At 34.0% G+C, this 8,672-nt stretch overlaps 1 protein-coding gene across 1 annotated transcript in view; it reads right to left on the minus strand.

Annotated features, from left to right (window-relative positions):
* Nucleotides 1–8,672, minus strand: part of LOC118734214 (DEAD-box helicase Dbp80) — a 410,640-nt gene that overhangs the window by 369,257 nt on the left and 32,711 nt on the right. The window lies entirely within an intron of this gene.

The following is an 8,672-nucleotide window of genomic DNA, read 5'->3' on the forward strand; positions in this document are numbered from 1 at the left end:
GATGCAAATTGTTTTTGTAGTTCGTGTACTTCTTTCATTTGCGTAATACGTAAAGTGTGCTCGATTTTCGCAAATTCCACTTCTTCTTTCAGTTTTATTTCCGTCCATTTGGACTTTATTTCTGCTAGCTTTGCCCAACTTGTGTGTTTTCTGTTTACACTTTCAGTGCAAAGCTTCTTGTTTTTAGGCGTTTTCAACTGCATTGGTGTGTAGTGCTCCCAAGGCTCATAATCTGCAAACAAACAAGCTATGTAATTAGAATTTTAAAATTATAAAACATTTGCTGTTACCATCTTTTTCAGTTGTATGATTTGGGGTTGAAGCACGAAGCCTTTTGCTTGTTGATTGTTCACGCAAGCCCATATCATCGATTACACAATCTGTGAATAGTTTGTGATATTTATTAATTGATGTCTTGCTACTTCAATAAACAAACTTCATTGTACCACCTTCTTCTTTCATCGTTTGGCTTTGCACCACTTCCTCGCTTTGAACATTTCGCTGCTGAGGATCAGTTCCAACTGTTAAAAGGCCAAACATACATAAATGTACATGTTAGTCATAATTATCATTTGGTAATTTGCAACTGTGTACATACCTGAATGATCCAAATCTGCAGAATGTTTATCGAATGGTAGGAAGTCGTTGTCGTATTTGGACTCCATTCCCTGCACTTGTTTCTCCGGCAATATCTCACTCAGTAATATGTCAATACTGGAAGCAGCTGGCTCTCTGGATGGACCTCCGCCCGTCCCATATGCATACTTTTTCTGGTCTGCAGATCGTTTTTTCATGTCTGCTTTCAAGTTCAAATACTTTGTTCGCAGATTTTTTGCTGACCGTGGTGCTCCGGAGCACATCGAGTTGAAACTCTCCGCTACATTTTCCCATGCCTTTTCTTTTTGATCGAGACGCACTCTCCCCGTAGCTTTACACTCCAAAATATTTGCATTTTTCCGCACTAGGCTTAGCAAAGTACTGATATCATCTGTTGAAAAATTTTTGGTTCGAGCTGCACTTTCCATTTTGAACTTTTCTAATATAACACCACAATTTATTTGTTTACATAAATCAGCTGTTATTTCTACTAACATCCCTGCTTTTAGAGTTTTGGGTTGCCAAATCTGAATAATGGTGAAACGCAGGAAACTTAAGTGCAAAGTTAAATAAAAATTAAAATTAAATCCGAGTTAATTTGCAATGAACAAATTTGGTGAAACCGACTGTTAATGTTGAAAAGCAGATCTGATATAACGTGCTGGAATGAGCGTTAAAATCCTGGCATAAGCAACTCGTGTAATTCGAAATTAGTTTTACAAGTTTTCAAAAATAGCGGACAAAAGTGTCTTGATACACGAGAGGGAACATTACTTAAGGCTAACTTCACCCAGAAGAAGCGGACTTGAAATTGAGCCTGTCAGTAATTTAACCATAAAAATTGTACCAAGAATTTCCCTGCGACTCACAAGCGTAGGAAGATTAATAAGTTTTAATCGGCTCCTATAAGGCGGAAGGTTATATTGAGAATCCCAACGGAAATTTCATAAAGTAGCAAGATTAAAATTAACTTTAGGATCCACTGTGATACCAAGGTCCACAAAATTGGCGTTGGCTTTCCTTTATGGCCGTTCATTAAAGGGGCGGTGGGCGAAAGGTAAGTGGGCGTGGCACCTCTACCTTTTTGGAGAGAGAATGAACCGCCGTTGACAAAAATGCAACCCCCGACCACCTAGGTCCCCTATGGTTCCCTAGGGACCCCTTAGAAAAATTGCAAAAAATTAAAATTTTCATTTGCGTTTATTCGCTTGAAAAATGTTACATATTCATTTGCACAATACATTTTTATATACAATACATTTTATAAAACACCCAGTAACCAAAATAGACATCACTGGGGCGGCAGCCCCAGGTTTACCACACAGAAAGGGAATTCTAGTTACCTCATCCTTTCCCAAGGTTACATCACTGGGGCGGTAGCCTGAGTTAGGTCACACAGAAAGAAGAATTCTACGTAGTAAGGGTTATAATTACGGTGACCATCCGTCCTTTATTTTAAAGGACAGTCCTTTATTTTAACCCCCTGTCCTTAATAATTTTTTTCAAAATAAAGAACGCCTTTTGTCCTTTATTTCTTAAACTGTCCTCTAAATCAGCTCTACATACATAGGTAAATTTTTAAACACAGAATATGAAAAATAAAAATGTCCCTTACAAAATATAATGAAAACCTTCGCCAGTTTGTTTCGCCTCCACCTAAGGGTTTATATATAATCAGTAATCTTTGTACAATATATAAAGGAGGATCGTGTTGCACGCTGAGTTTCCAGTTCAATTGAAAGAAAACAATAAACCCCCTGCTGCACCGTGGTTCAAAACTGGCATCTAGTGTTCGTAATTCACTGGAGACTTCATTTTTCCCTTAATTTGATTAATTTTTATTTTTTTTTTATGAAAGATTACAATATTTGCTAGAGACCAGTTGAGCCTGATGTGTGAATTTTTATTTGATTATATTAATTTTTTTTGTGCAAAATGCAAAAAAGTAGCAATTTTGAAGAAAATGTATTCTCCTGTTCCAGTTAATAAATGTCACATAACAAAAACTAGTTGAAAACAGTTGTATGGTTCTCATAAAACTAAAAAAATTACAAAAAAAAAACTTTTAAATGTTATAAAAAAATGTTAACAAAAACAACTATTTTTTTGGTTTTTAGTAAAAATTGGTTTAAAATGAAGGCTCCGGTGAATTATGAACATCAAATTCCAATTTTGAACCACTGTGTGCTGGCTTCGTCGTGCAGTAAGAATTATGGTAAACGCATTTTGGTAGCAAAGGGTGACGAAGTCCTTGAAAAGGATTTGGCTTCATTTTTCGCTACAGCAGGGGAACTTGTACAATTAAATAATATAATTAACTGGTAAATATTTGATTTAAATTACGATATGGGTAAAGTACTTTTATCATACAAGTTGTATGTACGTATTCCCAAATCATTTTGAAAAAAATGTCCTTTATTTTAAGTTAGTTAATATGGTCACCGTAGTTATAATCCCTAAGCGCGGCCGAAGGGCGCCTACGCAGAAAGGAATTCTACGCAAAAATACTGTGGACGCAAGTAAAAATTGCGATTTTTGGCCATTTTTCTGAGGGGTCCGTAGGGAACCATAGGGGGCCTAGCTGGTCGGGGGTTGCATTTTTGTCAATGGCGATTCATGCCCTCTCCAAAAAGGTCGATTAGAGGTGCCACCCCACTCCCCCTTCGCCCAACGCACCTTTAACGAACGGCCATAATGGAAAGTTTCCCCCAAAATTGTATTCCTGTTCCAAGTTATGGTTATCTATTGTATAAGAAAGTGGCTGAACAGCTCTTCGCGAGAAGCACATTACTTTCCATTTTTCCAGATTTAGAGGCATACGATTTACATTGCACCAGTTAGCCACGGTGTTTAAGTCTGCTTGTAGCAAAGGCTTTTCTTCAATTGATACGAACGATTTATAAAGTTTCACATCATCTGCGTACATTAAAATTTTTGAAAATTTTATATCTGTAGAAATATAGTTTATAAAAAGCAAGCAACAGAATCGGGCCTAGGTGGCTAACCTTTGGGACTCCTGAAGTAACATCAATGACATCAGAAATAGTATTTTTAAACAATACCCTTTGTGATCTATCATAGAGGTATGAAAAGATCCAAGGCAGAAAATTAGGTTGAACACCAAGAAGGTCAAGTTTATAGATGAGTAACGAGTGACATACTTTGTCAAATGCTTTACTGAAGTCCGTATATATAACATCCACATATAGATAATAATTGCTTCAAATAATTTAGGAATTGCAGAGAGCTTAGCTATGCTCCGATAGTTCTCCACCGAGGACCTGCTACCGCTTTTATGTAGCGGGGTTATGAACGATTCCTTCCATACAATTGGAAAGATGCCTTCTTTAAGAGACAAATTAAATATGTTTGTTAACGGCTCATAGAGATAACGCCGTGCGACAAAAACCAAAAAATGTTTAAAACACACGAAAAAATCAATATACTCACAAAACAAGGAGCCAAACATAGTATAACTGCGTTTCTAATTTTTCTCTCTGACGTCAGGACTTTTTTTAAGGACTTTGAAATTTCTAGGATATGATTGAAAAAAAAAATGATTTAAAAGATTTGGTGCATTGAATAGTAACAATGTGGGTATCAATGAAAAGGAAAAACTCTGTAGAATTGAAAAAAAATTTAATAGTGCACCAGGACGAATAAGTGTTGAAAATGTCCTTTTAAAACTTTATCCTTGAATATCCTTGGATATTTGCAATATTTATTTTTGATAAAAATATGTGTCAAGGACCAATATGTAAACTATCACATCCTCGAATTTCGTTCTTCTAACTTTATTATCTTTAGATAAAAAAAAGTTTACACTTCTCTTTATAAGATATTGATAGTTACAATATACATAAATGAGGATACTGGAATCATTACACTGTACACAATTCTGCTGGGTATTGGACCAAACCAATTTTTTTAAGAGATTGAGTCATAGGAAAAAGGTAATTTCTCCGTTTTTCGAAGTTAGCCTCCGAAATCGAGATATGCGCCTTCGAAGTTCGAAATAGGACCTTTGGCAATGATTCCAGTATCTTCATGTGTGTATAGTGTAGTGTAGGGATGCCCAAATCAGCACATATGTGTCGCGGGCGACTGCGCGTGCAAAGCTTTGTACAGCGGTGCTGGGCAAGCGTGGAAGCAAAAAGTTATCGGAAGGGGAAAACGAAGTCAACAGTGAGATTGTATGTGTGACAGTGATGGAAAATGAGTGTGCATTGTGCCATTATCGGCCCTTTCGGAAGCACCCGGCACCTTCAGCACAATCGATTGATTTTCGGCACTATTTTTGCGTAACTCAATGCAACTAATAAATATTTCTTTCGGATCCGCAATTAAAAAAATTTTTTTTACATTTGATCGTATGTGCTTAAACTGATAAATGATATAAACATAGATAACGCAAGCATAAGAATCTCGCTTCCACATTCTGCATATGCGCTTAACATTTTTGTTTAAACAAATTTGTCGAAATTTCATCTCTAAAGCAAATATTAAATATCATTTAATATATGCTTTAGATTTAAATAATCATTTTTAGTGGTGGGCGAGTCCGAGATGTTTAAATGATCGATGTACTATTTCAATTCGCGTAGATTTTTGAGAACTTTTTTCGTTGAATGTTGCACTTTTTTCCATACTGAAATTTGTGTACATCATTTATCATTGTCTAAGAAAAACTATAAAATAAAGCTTAATTTAAAATATTGGAATAAAAAACAACAACGCTACACGCGCATTCGTCCATATAACATAAAATGCGAACGTTCGTTATATGAAAGAAAGTGCGCAACACCGCAAACAGAAAAATTCAAAAAATCAATGGTATTTTCTAGACACTTCAAACTTGCACCTTATTATACTAGAATGAATGGGCTACAAAATTGTTAACCCAAAACATGTCTACAAATTCTGAACAAAAACTATGAAAATTTGATGAAACTTTGTTGATTTTTTTCATTCTTTCAAGTTTCGATTTATTTGCAAGGTTTTTGTTTGATAATGAGCTACAATTTTATCAAAAAAATAATTAAAATTTAAAAAAAAAATAAAATAAATACCGGGTGACCGTGTAATTTTGTCAAAGATGAAGACAATGATGATAAAACATTAATACACTATATAGGTCAGTTCATATTAATGGACATAAAATGAGATCACTATCGATAAAATGGAAATCCTCAAGGGAAATTTATAATTTCAACGCATGGAATTTACATACATTTTTTTACTTTAAACCCCCGAATTGCTCAATTACTTCTATTTCTGCAGGATCGCCATTAGGTAAATTGCATTTCCAAAGATTTTTTCAAAATAAATAGCGATGAGGGATATGTCACCCGCCGGTGATAAGAAATCGCAATCACCATAACGCACATCACTAATATTACTGTTCACAATCACGTTTACATTCAAAATAATAATTCATAATTTCGTTTTGTAGCAAATATGAAATATAGGTATATCCATTTACTTAAATGTAAACGGATTAAGAATCAAAGTGCTAGAAGAGATTTGAGCGTTTGGTACAAAAAGTATTTTTGATGTTGAAATTGTACTTTAAATCGGCAAATTGTACTTTTGTACATTTTAAAATTAATTGTACTGAAAAAAGTACAATTGTAGTTAAAATATCAACACTGTTTCACTGGCGCTGTACTAGCTGCAGCGATGCCAGATTTGAGCGTACCTAATTTTTTACCGATAATAACTCATGCGAGGGATTTGGGTATTGGGCATTTTACAAGCCTATTAGGAAGTATACATATCCGTGTTCGTATAGAATAGTAGCTTATGTCGGAAGACTGGCTTTAGTATAATGAACCATTCGCAGCATACGATTGCGAAAGACTCACTGGCGCCGAGTCGTTGAAGAACTCTTGGAAAATAAACGTAAAAGACGGTAATGTTAATGGCGATGCTAGCAAGTCACTATTCGTATAAAGTTTCATAAAAAAATTCCTTGTGGTTTAAAGAATATAGGAAATGGTACATTTTACTAAAGCCAGCCTGCCGACATAAGCTACTATTTCATACGAACACAAATATATTCGTCTACAAATAATGTTGATTATTTTAATTAAGTCCTAAGATAAGTTTGTGAATCTTATCAGTGTTCTATGTAAGAACCAAAAATCAATACCTCCGCCAATTAGAACTTTTGCTTTAAAAGAAAAATATACATAGCGCATTTACTCAATACTTGGTCTGGCATCACTGTTTGAGCATTGATGTGCTCAGCTCACTGTTGCCCGAGGTCGTGCATTTTGCACTAAATTTAGTGCTTTTGGGAAACCAAAAAGCCAAAATAATTGGAATTCAATGCTTGGTGCGGTATTTAGTGATGCTTTTTTAATTTAAGCACACCGAATGCATAGGTACATATGTAGTATGTATGTATACACTATACACTAATATTCTACATTAAGATGGAATTCATTTACTGAATAAAATGTGAGGAATAGGTAAATTAAAAATGTTTTGCGTTGTTATAAATGTATTGAAATTAATTTATTAATAAAAACGTGAGGAAATGGATATGTAGTTATATACACTTTTTACTGAATCAAAAAATTTATTAAACATGATAATAAAAACTTGGCGCTTTTGTTTTGGAAAAATTGGCTTTTTCTGGTGGCCTGATGCCACACTGGCTAAGTTGTCGCAAAAGTACACATACATACACGCATTTTTACTTGAAAATAAGTGTGTAGTGGTTAATATGTATACGATGCCATCTCCGTACCGCTCACTTCACCTCGCCTAGCACGCTCGCGTGCTCGCAGTTTGCCCGCGACGTCGACTGCGTGCACCTCTGCTGTGCATCCCTAGTGTAGTGTATGTGTATATTGAAGTTTAAATTTTTTTTTATCTAAAACTAATTAAGTTAGAAGGACGAAATTTGAGGATGTGGTAGTTAACATATTAGTCCTAGACATATATTTTTTCAAAAATAAATATTGGAAATTTCCAAGGATATTCAAGGATAAAGTTTCAAAAGGACATTTTCAATACTTATTCGTCCTGGTGCACCCAAAAAGTAAATATTTTTCTATTCTATAGAATTTTTCCTTTTAATTGATACCCATATTGTTATTCTACAGTGCACCGAATCTTTTGAATAATTTTTTTTATTCAATTATATACACGTCAGTGAGAAAAATTAAAAACGCAGGTTTACTATATTTGGCCCCCAGTTTTGTGAATATATTGATTTTTTCGTGTGTAAAATTGACTGTCGCACGGTGTAATCAGTACAATTTACAAGAAAACAAGTGGGGATCTGGTCAGGACCATAACTAAAAGACTGCTTTAAGGACTTCAGGTAAACTAATACATCATTGGGAGATATTATTGGGGTATGTATTGAGTTGAGGACTTAGTTTAAAAGGATAGTCAAAGTATGCTTGGAAGTTAATGGAATAATTGGATTTAAAAAACTGAGCGAACATGTTAGAAATTGTTTGATTATCGCTAGAGAGGGTATTTTGATAATTCATGGCGGAAGGAATCAAAAGTACATTTCGATTGGAGTTTACGAAATCATAAAATGATTTGGGCTTATATATTACAGGGATGTGCGTAATCAGGAAAATGAATAATTGAATAAAAAAATAAGATTTTATTCATCTTTCAAATAATTTCAAATAACGTATAAATCTTTATTCTTCATTCTTGCGAATGATGAATAAATTTTTATTCATCATTCTAATAATAATTATTCAAATAACGAATAAATTTTTATTCATCATCAAGTAATTTCGAATGAATAATAAATTTTCATTCATGATTCAAGTAATACTGAATAACGCATAATCTTTCATTTATTCATTCTTTCTTGATCACAGACGATCATGGTAAATGTTCGTGTCTTATATACATATTTATTGCGTATGAAATATTAGAAAATATAATATCCAAATCTACATATGTTTGTATATAAGCATGAACATAAGTATGTATGTACTTATTTAATTATCTATATATGTACAAGTAACATTAAACGGTTAATTTCGGTTCTATGTAAAACTCAATTTATTAATTTTCAAGTGCGCGCTACAACATTA

Source organism: Rhagoletis pomonella, unplaced genomic scaffold, assembly GCF_013731165.1.
Source record: "Rhagoletis pomonella isolate Grant_MI unplaced genomic scaffold, Rhpom_1.0 Rhpom_scaffold_00002, whole genome shotgun sequence".
In the NCBI taxonomy this organism is placed as follows: domain Eukaryota; kingdom Metazoa; phylum Arthropoda; class Insecta; order Diptera; family Tephritidae; genus Rhagoletis; species Rhagoletis pomonella.